Source organism: Chiloscyllium plagiosum, unplaced genomic scaffold (assembly GCF_037043375.1).
Source record: "Chiloscyllium plagiosum isolate Xiang-an unplaced genomic scaffold, Cpla_swu_hap1 HiC_scaffold_11, whole genome shotgun sequence".
NCBI lineage: Eukaryota > Metazoa > Chordata > Chondrichthyes > Orectolobiformes > Hemiscylliidae > Chiloscyllium > Chiloscyllium plagiosum.
In genome coordinates, this window is record NW_028270149.1 from 62,860,003 (window position 1) to 62,873,881 (window position 13,879).

Sequence of the window (13,879 nt, forward strand, 5' to 3'; positions counted from 1 at the left end):
GGTCAGATTGGCAGTGTTCAGATACCTTATTTTGAGGAAAATGCAGGGATAGTGTGTAGTAAGATCTTGGAAAAAAATATAAACAAAGACAAGAATCTTTAAAAATGAAGTGTTGCTAATGCAGGAGCCAATGTAACAATCTAGCTACTAGATGAATGGGACTTGCTGTTGATAATATCCAACATAGGAGAAAGTGAGCACTGCAGATGCTGGAGTTCAGAGTTGAAAAGTGTGACGCTGGAAAAGCACAGCAGCTCAGGCAGCAACCAAGGAGCAGGGGAATCAACATTTTGGACAGAAGCCCTTCATCAGGAATGTCGGGGGCTGATGAAGGGTTTATGCCCGAAATGTCAACTCTCCTGCTCCTTGGATGCTGTCTGTACAATATAGAACCTGTCACAGAAAATATAAACAGCAGTCACACAACATAGTTTTGTTGAAATCAATCAGTATTCATATCCTGAGATCAAGTTATTACCTTATGAAGAAAGACAGGCCAGATTTGGTCTATATTCATTATAGTTCGGAAGGTGAATTTATTGAAACATATAAGATCCTGAGAGAACTTGGTAGTTTGCATACCAGGAGATTGTGCCCTGTTCTGGGTGGAGACGAGAAAAAGAGTGGTATGCTTTAAAAAAACAAGGTCTCCTTTTTAAGATGGAGCTGAGGATAATTATTTTGTCTGAGGATTTTTAGTCTGCGGAATTCCTTTCCTTGAAAGTAATGGAGGTTTGGGGGGGTCATTGAATCTATTCAAGACTGTGTTAAATAAAATCTTGACAGACAAGGTTACAAGGACACTTAAACAAGTGGAGTTGAGACCACAATTAGGACAGCTGTGATCTGATCAAATGGGGAACCAAACTCAAAGGACCACTTCAATCCCCTAAGTCCTGTTGTCCCATATGTTCCTATGAGATTTCATAGTTAACAATTCAAGGTAGCAATGGACAGGCATAGAAAATAATCAAAAAGACAACTAATCGGATGCTGATCATTTGATTTGGAGAGCATAAAAGAAGGAGGTGTAAATTATGCTGCAACTATACAAACTTGCCGAGATCACATCCAGAGTACTCTGAGTGATCTTGGGTGCCGAGAAAAGGACATATTGGCCTTAGAAGGTACATCAAGATTTACTGAGATCAATCCTGAATTTCAGGATTAACATATAAGGAACAATTACACAACTTAGAATTGTATTTCCTCAAACCCAGAATATCAAGGAGTGATTTGTAAAAAAAAAGTTTGCAAGACATTAAAGAGAACAGATGGAGTAGATATTTCTGCTGGTCAGGGAGACTCAGACTCAGGAATAGAGTTTAAACCTTCAACCAAGACCTTTCAGAAATGAAATTGGGAAACACTTCCACATGAAATGGTGCTATATGTTTCAATTCTCAATCCCCAAATAGAAATTAATGCTGAGTGAATTTAAGTTTAAGGTTGACATGTTTTTGTCAACCCAAGGTATTAAGGGATATAGAGTTAGGTCCCACATCAGACATAATCTTCCTGAAGTGAGGTAGACTCCAGGGACTAAATGGCCTACACCTATTTCTATGTTCAAATCTGGTATTAAACTACAGTCACTTGTGCAGGAAAATGTCACTGCTTTTGTGATTGTTAATGTCTAGCAATACATCCAACAACAGATCAGCATCTCGACTAAGGATGTCTGATTCTGTAAAGTTAAACATTTGAGTGAAACACTGGCAAAAAGTGTTGAAGTTGCGTTATAAGAGATTCAGAGAATTGTAGCTTCTATAGTTTCTGCGACCAAGTGATGAAGAATTGCATATGACACATTTACAATAGATGGATAATTTGACAGATACATTGTTGAGAATGATATGATGAATGCAATGCAATGGTTTAAAGCAAAACACCAAAAGAAGATAAGTAAGAGCACTATAAAACATTTATTGCAAGTAATCCTCTCAAATTCAGTAAGCCTTTCATGCACGTTAGAATCAAAAGAATATAATTGAGTTTGTATTTTAGTTTAATAATTATTTTGAACCAAGTTTTTTAATTAGTCAAAATGTACACTGAAGCTGCTGCATGAATGCAAAGATAAACAATGGTTAGTACAGGTATTGTAAAACCAGTTTTGTGAAAGGGTATTGCTTTTATTAAGCCAAGTGTTTTCAACTATAAACAAATGGAGTATACACAACATGAAGGAAACAATATATATGGAAAACATTAATAATGTTGAATCGCTCAAGGTTAGAGTTCTGGTGTATTTCAGAATTCCAGTTAGACAGGGAAGCATGTTCATCTAATCAGACTGGTTGAAACTGAAGATATCCTTCATGCCATCCAATAAGTGAACTGTGGTCACTCAGAAGATTAGAATTGCTGGACTAGATGACAAGTGACACTGTCCATTGTGTTAGCTTAAACTTCACAGGAAGACTTTCTTTTTCAATATGTCATAATTTAGGGCAATGCATCCATGTGTCAACGTGCACTGTTCAACCATTAGGGAATCTTTCACACAAATAAAAACATTTGTACCAGATAGCGAAAGAAACATAATATCATATTTCCAGAATGAGCTATCAGATAAACAGTGTGCCATTCTGATTATAGACTGTTTGGAATACACATTCTGGAGATTACAAACTGCAAATCTGATAGCAGGACTCATGTTCATTTTGTTCCTGTATCATACAATGAAGCCCTTCAGTTTTAATCATTACTGCCAACAACTTGCTACAAAAGAATTAATTGAAAGAATTGTTATTACAGTGTTATTCAGAAATTGAGTAATCATAGAATTAGAAGTGAATTAAAAGTAGATTTCAGAATATTTTTGCTGAACCCCTTGAATGCCAAGCACTGAATAAATTGCTAAACTTGCTAATGACACAAAGATAGGTAGGAAAGTAAGTTGTGATGATGATGTAAAGGGGCTACATAATACTGTAGATGGATTAAGTGAGTGGGCAAAAATCTGGCAAATGGAGTATAATATGGGAAAATATGAAATTTCATTTTGGGAAGAGGGTTAATAAAAAAAAGGCCATTATATCAATAGTGAGAGATTTCAGAGCCCTGAGGTGGCCGAATACATACACAAATCACAAAGATGCAGTTCCAATGAATAATTAGAAAAGCCAATAGGTTATTATCATTTATTGTGAGAGGAATTGAATGCAAAAGTAATTGTTCTGCTTCGGTTATGAAAAGCATTAGTGAGACCACATCTAAAGTACAATTTACAGTATTGATCTCCTCAATGAAGGATGCTATGACATTGGAAACAGTTCAGAGAAGGTTTACCAGCTTAATACCTGGAATGGGCAGGTTGTCTTATGAGGAAAGATTGGACAGGCTAGGCTTGTATCTGCTGCAGTTTCGAAGAATAAGAGGTCAATTTGATTAAAGCATAAAAATCTGAGAAATTAGTTGGGTCAGGTAATCAATCTTTCTGATAAGCGTAGGTGAGTATTTTGGACAATGACTAGTTCATAAGCATCTGAGGCTTATAGCTAAACTTCTGAAAGGTGCACCAGGTACCAAATGAGGAGTAATCATCTGCTTTTCTGCTCCCTCATAAAGCTCCTGTTGCACCTGCAGAATTACTCAAACCAAGACCAAATGTAGTATCTTACCATAAGTAGCAATCAAACCTGTTACAGCAGTTCAGCAGGTCATGAAATAAGGATAGCTTTCTGTTTTTGGCATGGAAGGTGGAGTCAGCATTTAAAGTTATTAACATACAACTTTTAAAACCATTCTTTAAGTTGAGTTGTATAGCTTACAGACTTAATCATTTTATGACCCAGGTGAAGAGATTGGCCTATTAGGATAAAGTGAATACATCAGTATTTCCTGTATTCTTCTGTGTCATTGTGCAGAATGTTTTAAAGTATAACAATAATAAAATACTTTTTTTTAGATTGAATGTCTAAAATATTTATTTTGTTCAAACAGTTTGTGGGTTGATGACAATAAAATTGTCAACATACATATATTTTTGAGGAACGTGGTTGTGATATATTAATTTTTCCAGGATACGGCTTTGTCTTTCTGTATATTCAAGAAACCTGATTGTTTTGATATTAGTGTAGTAAGATCTTATTTCCTGGTCATTGATTTTAGATAGGAACTGACTAATGAGGCTGTGTGATTCAACTTGACATCGCCCACTCTTTCAGTTGGTGTCCTCTGGGACCAAGATACTTGGCTCTGATTCAAATATTCGATTTATAACAAATGTAAGTCAGATATAAACCTATTGTTTTATTTACCATGTACAAGTACCACTTGATCTGACTAAACAGACTAACTGAGATGTACACTGTTTGCTAGATTCCACATCTAAGTTCCAATAATGTTATTCATTGTGAATACTGCTAGAGCTCTCATTTTGATCATCATAGTTAACTGCTATACATTTCCATCCATGAAGCAAAACACAAAAATAAATGAATGATGGCTTCTTACAGTCAATCTAACCATGTTTAGACAATAATATTAAGGGTTACAGTTGAAGATTCACTATTTGGAACCTTTTCTCAGTGTCAAAGTCACATAACCTCGAGCTCGTGTACTGAATACAATGTTTGTCCAAGAAACTAATACGTAACCTATATTCTCTGTAAGTGATATTTGCATTGGTTTCAAGCTTTCTCTGTAACATTCAGCTTTATCTAGATCATAACTAGTCTTAGATATACAAAAATAACTTACATTTAAATTATTTAATGTTTAGATATAAGGACATAAATTAGTAATCATCGGTATTATAGTATTAGAAATTTTAAGATCTTTCATTATATTTTTCAATGTTTATTTGTTTTTCTCTTCTAATCTTTGATATAGTCAGGTTTCACATAACAACACTCTGTGAATTTGCACGCAGTACTGATGAGGTGGCTAAACAGCCAGTAATTGAACATATTGCAGTCAATGACAGCTGGCACTTGTGGTGCACATTGGTCTTTCTGGGGCTTTTCAGAATGATTTCCAAATGTAACTAACTGCTGTGTACTGGACCACTACCGTGTTTTCTCAGCTTGACACCTTTAGATCAACATCCAGAGCCAGCTAGATTTTGGACTTTGTAACTATAGATTGGTATTGAACATCAATATATGTATACAACATATTATACTTGTTTGCTTTGTAATGAAAAACTGTTGCATTAAATTTCAAATTAAGTATATGCAGCTACAATTGAGAAATTCTGTTCATTGTTTAGATATAAGCATATTCATTTACTGGCAACTGTCATAAATAGACCTAACAACTGAAAACATTTCTCAGAACTGTGGTTTGTGGTTAATTCTAGCTACCAATCACAACTTTTGTAACAACATATTAGGTCTCAGTCTAGGTTAAATGGGATAAGCTGAAAAAGAGTGTGGTGATATGCGACTAACCCACATTCACTCTGTGTAATAAAGGAAGCATGACAACTTTGTGCTGCTGCTTGTCTGAATGATCGCTGTATGCAATTGGCACTAACAGTACTGCTCATCCAGCACAACCAGCACTGGCTACACAAAGCAACAGGAGACATAAAATTCTAACTTCTCATCACTACTTAAAGCTATTCTTAAAGCACTGTGGCTGGAGCCTGTTGATTTCATTTATTATTTTCACACGTACTGAGATACAGCGAAAAGAATTATATTGCGTGCGAACCAGACAAATCATACCTTACATTTGTACATCAGGGGAATTGAATAGAATGCAGCATATAGTGTTACTGCTACAGAGAAGATGCAGAGAAAGTTTGACTGCAATAAATGAAAGGTCCATTCATAAGTTTGGTAACAGTGGGGAAGAAGCTGTTCTGGCGTGTTTTCAAACTTTAGCATCTTCTGCCCAATGGAAGAGGATGTAAGAGTGAATAACTGGGGTGGGAGGGGTTTTTGATTATGCACAAATTAATCTGACCTTGAAACAGTGAAGAATGGAACAACATTGGAGAAAGCAGTCTCTAAGGGTTTCCGAATGGGAGAGCTGTTCTGTATTCCCAGGGAGCCAAGAGGTCCTCAAAATACACAATCAAAAAGGATTGTGAGCAGATAGCTATGCAGGTCATTGCCCAAAATCAAGACCTGAGGACTCACACCCATATGTGTTAGCTTGCACACACTACAAGCCGTTCAACCATGACAGCCATCTTATGCAAATAGAGGCCAGGACATTCACTGACACATGTGTCTCTTTTTTGCCAGACAAGATGATCATGCTGCAGTCAGCTGGAGCTAACCGCATTTGGACAAGCACAGCTGTATGTCCTAATCCCCACGGAGAAGGTAGTACTAGCTATTATTGGAATATCCACTGGTGAAGCCATTGTCAATGGTGGTGCTAAAATCACCAACCATCCTCACATATAATCCTCCTTTGCTTACTCTATTATCCACTCATCCCACACTCTTCTTGAATTATAAGCTGCAGTTAATGTAAGAAAGAGTTTCTTACTTATTCCTCCACTCCTACTGTATGCCCTACTCTTCTCCTTTTCTGCTTTCTCAACAGATACAACTTGGCTGAGCAGTGGATGAAGTACATCAGTTAAAAAATCAAATCTACCAAGACAGATATTGATGCTACATACATCTTGGATGTTAAAGTAAAGTTGATAACTGCATGTAGTGAGACACCAGCATGAGTCAGCTGCAAGCAAGGCTACAGCAAGGGTTGCATTGGTGCCAACTTGCCAGATGGTGAGGTTGCACCCAAGTTTGGCTGCAGAGAATTCAAATGAGCATTTTAATGGGTGGTATAAAGAAAAGCTTGATAGGTCTGCAAGACAATGCTTCGTGCATTGGGAAGCAAGCCAAAAGTAAAAACAAGGACTGCAGATGCTGGAAACCAGATTCTAGATTAGAGTGGTACTGGAAAAGCACAGCAGTTCAGGCAGCGTCCAAGGAGCAGGCATGATCCTGATGAAGGGCTTTTGCCCAAAACGACAATTTTCCTGCTCCTTGGATGCTGCCAGAATTGCTGTGCTTTTCCAGCACCACTCTAATCTAGAAGCAAGCCGAAAGGCCGACTGTCAATGTCAAGGTCTGAAGAGGGGTTCAGCGCAAGATTTTCATGGGGTCTTTGCAATGTTTGAAACTCATCCTTTCCAGAATGGAAGTGTGACAAATGCCAGATCCATGTATGATGCAGTATCTAATGGCTAAGGATGCAGTTTCTATTTCAATACTAAGCAACAGGCATCCAACGTCTGAGTCTAGATTAGAGTGGTGCTGGAAAAGCACAGCAGGTCAGGCAGCATCCAAGTAGCAGGAAAATCGATGTTTCAGGCAAAACATCCTGATGAAGGGCTTTTGCAAGAAACGTTGATTTTCCTGCTCCTCGGATGCTGCCTGACCTGCTGTGCTTTTCCAGCACCACTCTAATCGAGACTCTGATTTCCAGCATCTGCAATCCTCACTTTTACCCAATGTCTGAGTATTTAACTGATGATATGCAAAGTCAGCTTGCTCCCATGCCAGCACAGACATCTGCCAGTATGGCTTTGGCTAAAGTGATAAGTAAACTGTGATAGTAGTCCAGCAATTTGTTCTCCAGTAGTTTGCTTGGATTGCTGAGGCTCAGGTATGGTGAATAGTATATGGTCATTCTCTCCTCTTTCAGGCAGATAGCATTCACACTCCCAGTGCTGCCACTCCAGCAATGTCTTTGCTGTTACTTGTTCACAATGAAACCAGTCAACTGCTGCCCATGCTGAGGAAGTTTAGTTGGCAACTGAAACTTTTAGACATAAAATTGGTAGAGGTTGCTCTCCAAAGCTATCTGTACTCTGATACAATGAAAGTCAGCCACTGGATTAGCTTTGCATTGAGGTAGTAAGACTGGAACAAACATGAGGAAGACAGGCACTGGGGGACTGCACAAGGATTAGTTGCCTTTACATGCCATATGACATGATTTAATTGATAAATTTCATTTGGCATGAAATTTTGTGGTAGATTTTAATTTTGTGACTTTGACCAAGTGACAAGGGTCGGTGAGAGACGAAAGAGATAGTGTGAAATGTTTGTGAATGAGGAGTTGAGAAAGTATTTGCTGGTATCACATTTGTGTGAGTTCTATATGGTCAGCACTGTCAGAAAAGGAATTAAAACAGAAAGTGCCCAACAACCCAGGTCTGGCAGCATCTATGCAGAGAGTTGGCATTTAGGGTCCAGTATGAGTCTTCACTTTCATTATAGCAGTCAGAAAGAAATTGTTTAGATGGCCTCCTCCCTCCCTTTTATTCCTCTTACTCTCCTTGGTTCTCTTACCGCTCCTCACTTCTGTTCCTCACTTGGTTGCCATTTGGCTGGTGGCTATGGCTGTTGCCTCATGGTGGTGAGGCTGTGCAGCATGCAGGAGAACATCTTAGTTCTTGACATTTGCTGTGCTGGGTCATGCAAGGTTCCTCCAGAATAATCTGGACATTGGAGTTATTGTTTCCACACCCAATTTTCTGTTCTAACTCTCTTCATGCTATCTTCACACATTTACATTGTGCACCAGGCTCATTAGCCTTGTCATCAGTGGTTAGTCTTTGTCCATCAGTTGTCATCCTTTGTTTGATCAGGGTCATTCAAATTTCACTTCATGAAGACTTTTTCAGAATAAAAGAGTCCTGACTGTTGCCAGGATACAGGGACTGACCTGCAAGATAGACTGCCTCTTTTCACACACAAGCTGCAGATTGAGAAAATAGAATCCTTTTGGTTCTGGAAAGGGCAGAGTTGACATGTGTTCCCATAAAGTGACATGCATGCAGTAAGTAGCCCCTTGAACCAAGTGAAAGCCATGATCTCACACTGACTGCTTTCCTCTGGCAAGAGAGAATGAGATATATTCAGCATTCTTGGAATACAGATTCTGAGTGATTTGCCTGATGGAACCGTGTAAGCCAAATATCTCAAGCTCCAGCCCTGATGCTCAATTGTTAACTGCCACAGTCACCTTGGAAACTGTTGGTGGAACAACTTTTTGCTTGTTTTGAAGCAGCAGTTGTGGCTTGAGGAGGTGACATTTCCCAATGAAAACCTCCTTGCAGAATCACAAACAATTGTTTGTTGTTGATATTTAAGATACAAGAATTTCTCCATGAACACATTGAGTGGATTCAGTCTCCTCTTGAGAATACTTTTCACCTTCCTCTTTCTCCCACTTCAAGCAGTATGTCTTGTTTTGTTTAGTTTCTGTCTTTCTCCAAATCATGCTGTATTACAAACCGTGCAACCAAGCCTGGGAGTTTAGTTCGCACAGAATAAAAGCAACAAACGATTCTTCTGAACTTAACACATCACTCACTGTCCACTGACCCTGAAAGCAATTAACACTTATAGAATCATCAGCTGATGAAATCAACTAGCAACTAACCTGTAAAGAGTCGATATTCTCTTTAGAAAGCATTTGAGTACTTGGTGCAATGCAGATGTCAAAATAGTGTTGCTGGTTGACATCCTGATCTTCCTAATCGGCAACCTTCCATTGGATCTTCACTCTGCATTTACTAATGTTGTTGTCAATATGGCATTTGGCAGTATTCACCCCTCATGTACATATACCATCGATACCATTTTAATACGCATTGGAGTACTGAAAATGGCCATAAAATAGGTGCCCACCTACTTCTTTCCCACAATAAGCAGAAATTTACACATTGAATACTCTGTTCTGGAAAACATTTCTTTGCAAAGTAAGGAGCTTTTCTGCAAAGGTAGGTTATTTAGCTTTTATAGCACAGGTAACGGATTAGGTAAAAGTAGCTGGGATATGATTGTTGAAAGATAATCAGCTTAACTGTATTTGATTCACAGAGATGTGGGAGAGTTGGATCTGGGCCTGATGATTGACCCATGACTCAGGATTCAAGAATATTTAACTTTGAATGCTGGATCCATTGCAATTTTGTGTTTTCACCCATGTAGATTCTGTGACTTTGATTTGACCAATTAAGCTTCCAACTCTACTTCATTGTACTGGTTGCGGTTGAATTATATTGATTCTTTTCAGGGATGTTTCAGCATTTTCTGCTCTTACAGATTCTAATTTAAGGGTAATTAATTTTGAGTGACCACTGCAGTGTGTGTTTTTAATGGTGTTGCTGGGACTGGAGGGTTTGGTTAAAATGATAGACTGAATAGGCTTTTTTCACTGGAGCATAGGAGATTAGGAATGACCTTATAAAAGTTTATATAATCATGAGGAGCATAGATATGGTGAATACCAACGATCTTTTCCCTGGGGTGGGACAGTTCAAAACTAGGTGGTATATTTTTAAGGTGGAGGAGAAAGATTTAAAAGGGGCACTTTTTTCACACAGAAGGTGGTTCATATGTGGAATGGACTCCAAAGGAAGTGGTAGATACAGGTACAGTTACAAAACTTGGGCAGGTACATGGATAAGAAATGTTTAGAGGGCTATGGGCCAGAACGCAGGCAAGTAGAAATAGTTAAATTTGGGAAACTGGTCGACATGGACAATTTGGACTGAAAGCTGTGTTTCCATGCTGTATGACTCTACACAATCTGCTGGGCATTTGGTCAATGGACAAAATGGCCCTTTCCATCCCTTAGCTTTACTGTGCTCCTACATGACTTCCTTCTAAAATTGACAGTTGTTTAAAATTTTGAATATGATGCTAAATGCAGATTTGCATACTTTATTTTTTATAACCTTCTCATATAAGTGTTTCTACAGGAAAATAAATTTCAGAGGACAATAGTGCATACTTCAAATTACATTAAATGGAACAGTATATTATCATTATTGCACTTGTTTACTTGATAATGGAGCTGTTACAAACTTTAAAAGGTTGTCAAAAATCTCATTCAATAATTCACCAACTGGGGTTTGCAGATCACTGGGCACCTGTGGAGACTTTGCAGGAGTCTGCAAAATAATCAATGCTGTTTGCTGGGCTTTTGCTGAACATGTTTTACAACAGTGACAGCGACATTAACCTACCACAATAAGATGCAATACCACAATCACTTTGAAATAATATTAATTATGTAATCACCTATAATGGTTGACACAGAATGCACTACCATTGCCTTTGCACCTTTGGAACTGTGCAGTTTGCAATTACTTGATGAAGGGCTTTTGCCTGAAACGTTGATTTTCCTACTCCTTGGATGCTGCCTGACCAGCTGTGCTTTTCCAGCACCACTCTAATCTTGACTCTGATCTCCAGCATCTGCATTACTCACTTTTGCCTAGTTTGCAATTACTCCCATGATGTATTATAGATGGGGCATGGCCAAATAAGCAATGAATTGTTTCTGGAGAAGGTTTTTGGTGTAAACAGGGAAGCAGAAGTGAAGTGAATTTTAACAGTGAAGTGACTGGTTTGCTAGCATCACTTAGGAGACTATGGTGCATGGGTCAACACCAAAAGTGGCATAAACATTGCCAAATAGTGGGTGCAAAAAAACTGATTGATTATAGTATGTGAATATCTTCGACTTTTCTCCAGCTTCGGAGTGACGTGGGAGATTCCCGAACGTTTGGTGCAGGTGGCAAAACATATTTTCGGTCATATTAGTGCAGATAGCTGTTACCAGTAGTTGAAATAGAAGCAACAGATTTTAAAGCTGTCACACTGTTAAAATATTTTACATTGCAGCAGTTTCAATCATGTTTATTATGTAGCTTTATAATTTAGGTTGATAGCTGTGCAATTACTAATCTAATTGAAAAGTGATCCTTTCACAGAAGAACATTTGAGAATTATAAGCTAATGTGGTCACCCTTATTTCAGGTGAAAAGCATCTTATACTAAATTTTGAATGTAAACCAACCATGATATGACATGGGAGGTGATGTGTTATTTAGTTGATGCTGGGTGCATCAAATTACTTACTAGTTGCCTTCTGTTTCTGCTGACTGATGACTTTATCCAATGGTTTGATAGTGCTGGAATGCATTTGATCACAGCCTGATCCAAACAAGAAAATGCAAACATAAACAGTGCTGCATATTGCCTCACAGTTCTAAGCTCAAGATATTGTCCCCTGTAATCACTCAATAGCCCACTGTGAAAGCTGACGATTTAGAAGCCCTATTCAAGTACCATTATTCACTCCCGAATCAGAAGTCCGTGGTTTTAAACTCAGTAAGAGACTTGTACACTTATTCTGCGCTGATACTGCAGCACAGAACGGGGAAGGCATTGCACCGTCTGAGCTTCTGAACCAGATATTACATAGTCGCTTTATCTGATTCTCAAAAGGACGTAAAAGATTGCATTCAACGTTTCCGATTTTTCTATTGTTCTGACCGAAATACATGCTTCAAAATTAATATAACCGAAACAAGATTATCTGGTCATTTATTCCATTCTTTGATGCGTTGCTGTGCCTTACAATGGTAGCTGCGCTTCAACAAGTCCTGAGCTGGCAGTGAATTGTTACGGAACAACATTAGATAGTGAAAAAACACTACATAAATATTTTGGGCAGTTTGTTCTTCCCCTGCTTGCATCACACCAAGATACTGATGAAACGTTATTCCGAGCCTTGTACAACCCAGGTTAAAAAGACACACGAAGTGAAATTCTAGGGAGAGAAATAAAAAGTGCTGGAAATCATAAAGCTTATTCAGTTAGTATCCGCGCAGAGGACAGATAAATTTACGTTTGGGGGCATAATCTCGTTGCTCTCAGCTGTGAAACAAAAGCGACAAATCATTCCATGCATCAAGAGGGAGTAAAAGAAAATCTCGGCGCAGGGAGCACACACACACAAAAAAGCAGAAGGAACTGATGAGTGGAATTGTATAGCAGATCATCTCTAGTGAAGTACTGACTGGGCGGGAGTGCTTACAGCAATGCAGACAGAACCAGGGTCTGTGAAATAGGTAGAGGGAGTGGAGGTCTGGGGGGGAGATGTGTGCATTTGAGTGAGCTGTAAAATCTGAATCAAGATTGACAACAAAAAAAAACGGAAGGAGACGCATTTGCACTTCATCTCTTTGACATTTATGTATAAACGGGGATCGGCTTAGGTATTTCCAACATGCTCCTCAATTTTCCATCCCCGGCTTTCTTCTGAGACCAATCTTTCTTGGGTCTGCTCTTCAAGGGGCAGGCTCCTCCTTCCTCCCCCCTCCTTTCACGTCAGTGAGCCAATGGGTTATTTTTTTTTTGTGTGGGTTGCGGGGTGGGGGTGGCTGGGATGAGTGGGCATGTGGGAGACCCGCCTGCGGGCAGTATGGATTGGTGAGTGGAGCCGGCGGTGGGAGGTGCAGGGGGAAGGCAGAGACTGTGGGGGGGAGCCCGCTGAGTGGCTGCGGAACGCGTCGCTCAGGCGCTGCGCTGCTATCAAGTTGCGGCGGAGCTGGGGACGGGAGCTGCAAAAAGCCGGGGCTGACTTTGAGTTCGTGCGAGCTCCAACTCAGGAAGAGAGCCGAGAGCTGGAGGGAGCTCAGCGACCTCCTGCCAACTTAGACCGAGGAGCATGTTTCAGCACTCTGCAGGGCACAGAGCTGTCCGCACCGCCGACCCACTCACCGACTGACTTCAGCACCTCTGTATCTTTATATTTAAAAAAAAAACCCACCAGCGTTTCGCAAGAGAGGGAGAAAAGCGAAGGTGAAAAGAGGTGGGGGGTGGAAAAAACATATGTTTAAAAACAAAACAAAATTAGGGGTTGGAGGCTGGGGAGAGAGGCGTTGCTTGGTCTTCATGGTCGCTATTTTTTTCGCGTTTAAAAAAGAAGTGTGCGGAATCTTGTATTTAATTGCCAATGAATTGCCTCGCAATCATTGCAGCCGTGTATGCATATTGCATTTGCAGAGCTCAGTCCGCTCTCCATCGCTGTTAAAAGTGTTTGAAATATTTCTGTCATCTCTCCCCCCCCTCCAAAAAAATACTGGACGTTGCTGCAA

At 39.4% G+C, this 13,879-nt stretch overlaps 1 protein-coding gene across 1 annotated transcript in view; it reads left to right on the plus strand.

The window, feature by feature from the left end:
- The first annotated feature begins 13,321 nt into the window (after nt 1-13,321).
- pcdh11 (protocadherin 11) overlaps nt 13,322-13,879 on the plus strand; it is a 760,567-nt gene continuing 760,009 nt past the window's right edge. The window contains exon 1 of the mRNA XM_087992145.1: nt 13,322-13,593. The gene's annotated coding sequence lies outside the window, so the exon portion shown is untranslated. The remainder of the gene's footprint in view (nt 13,594-13,879) is intronic.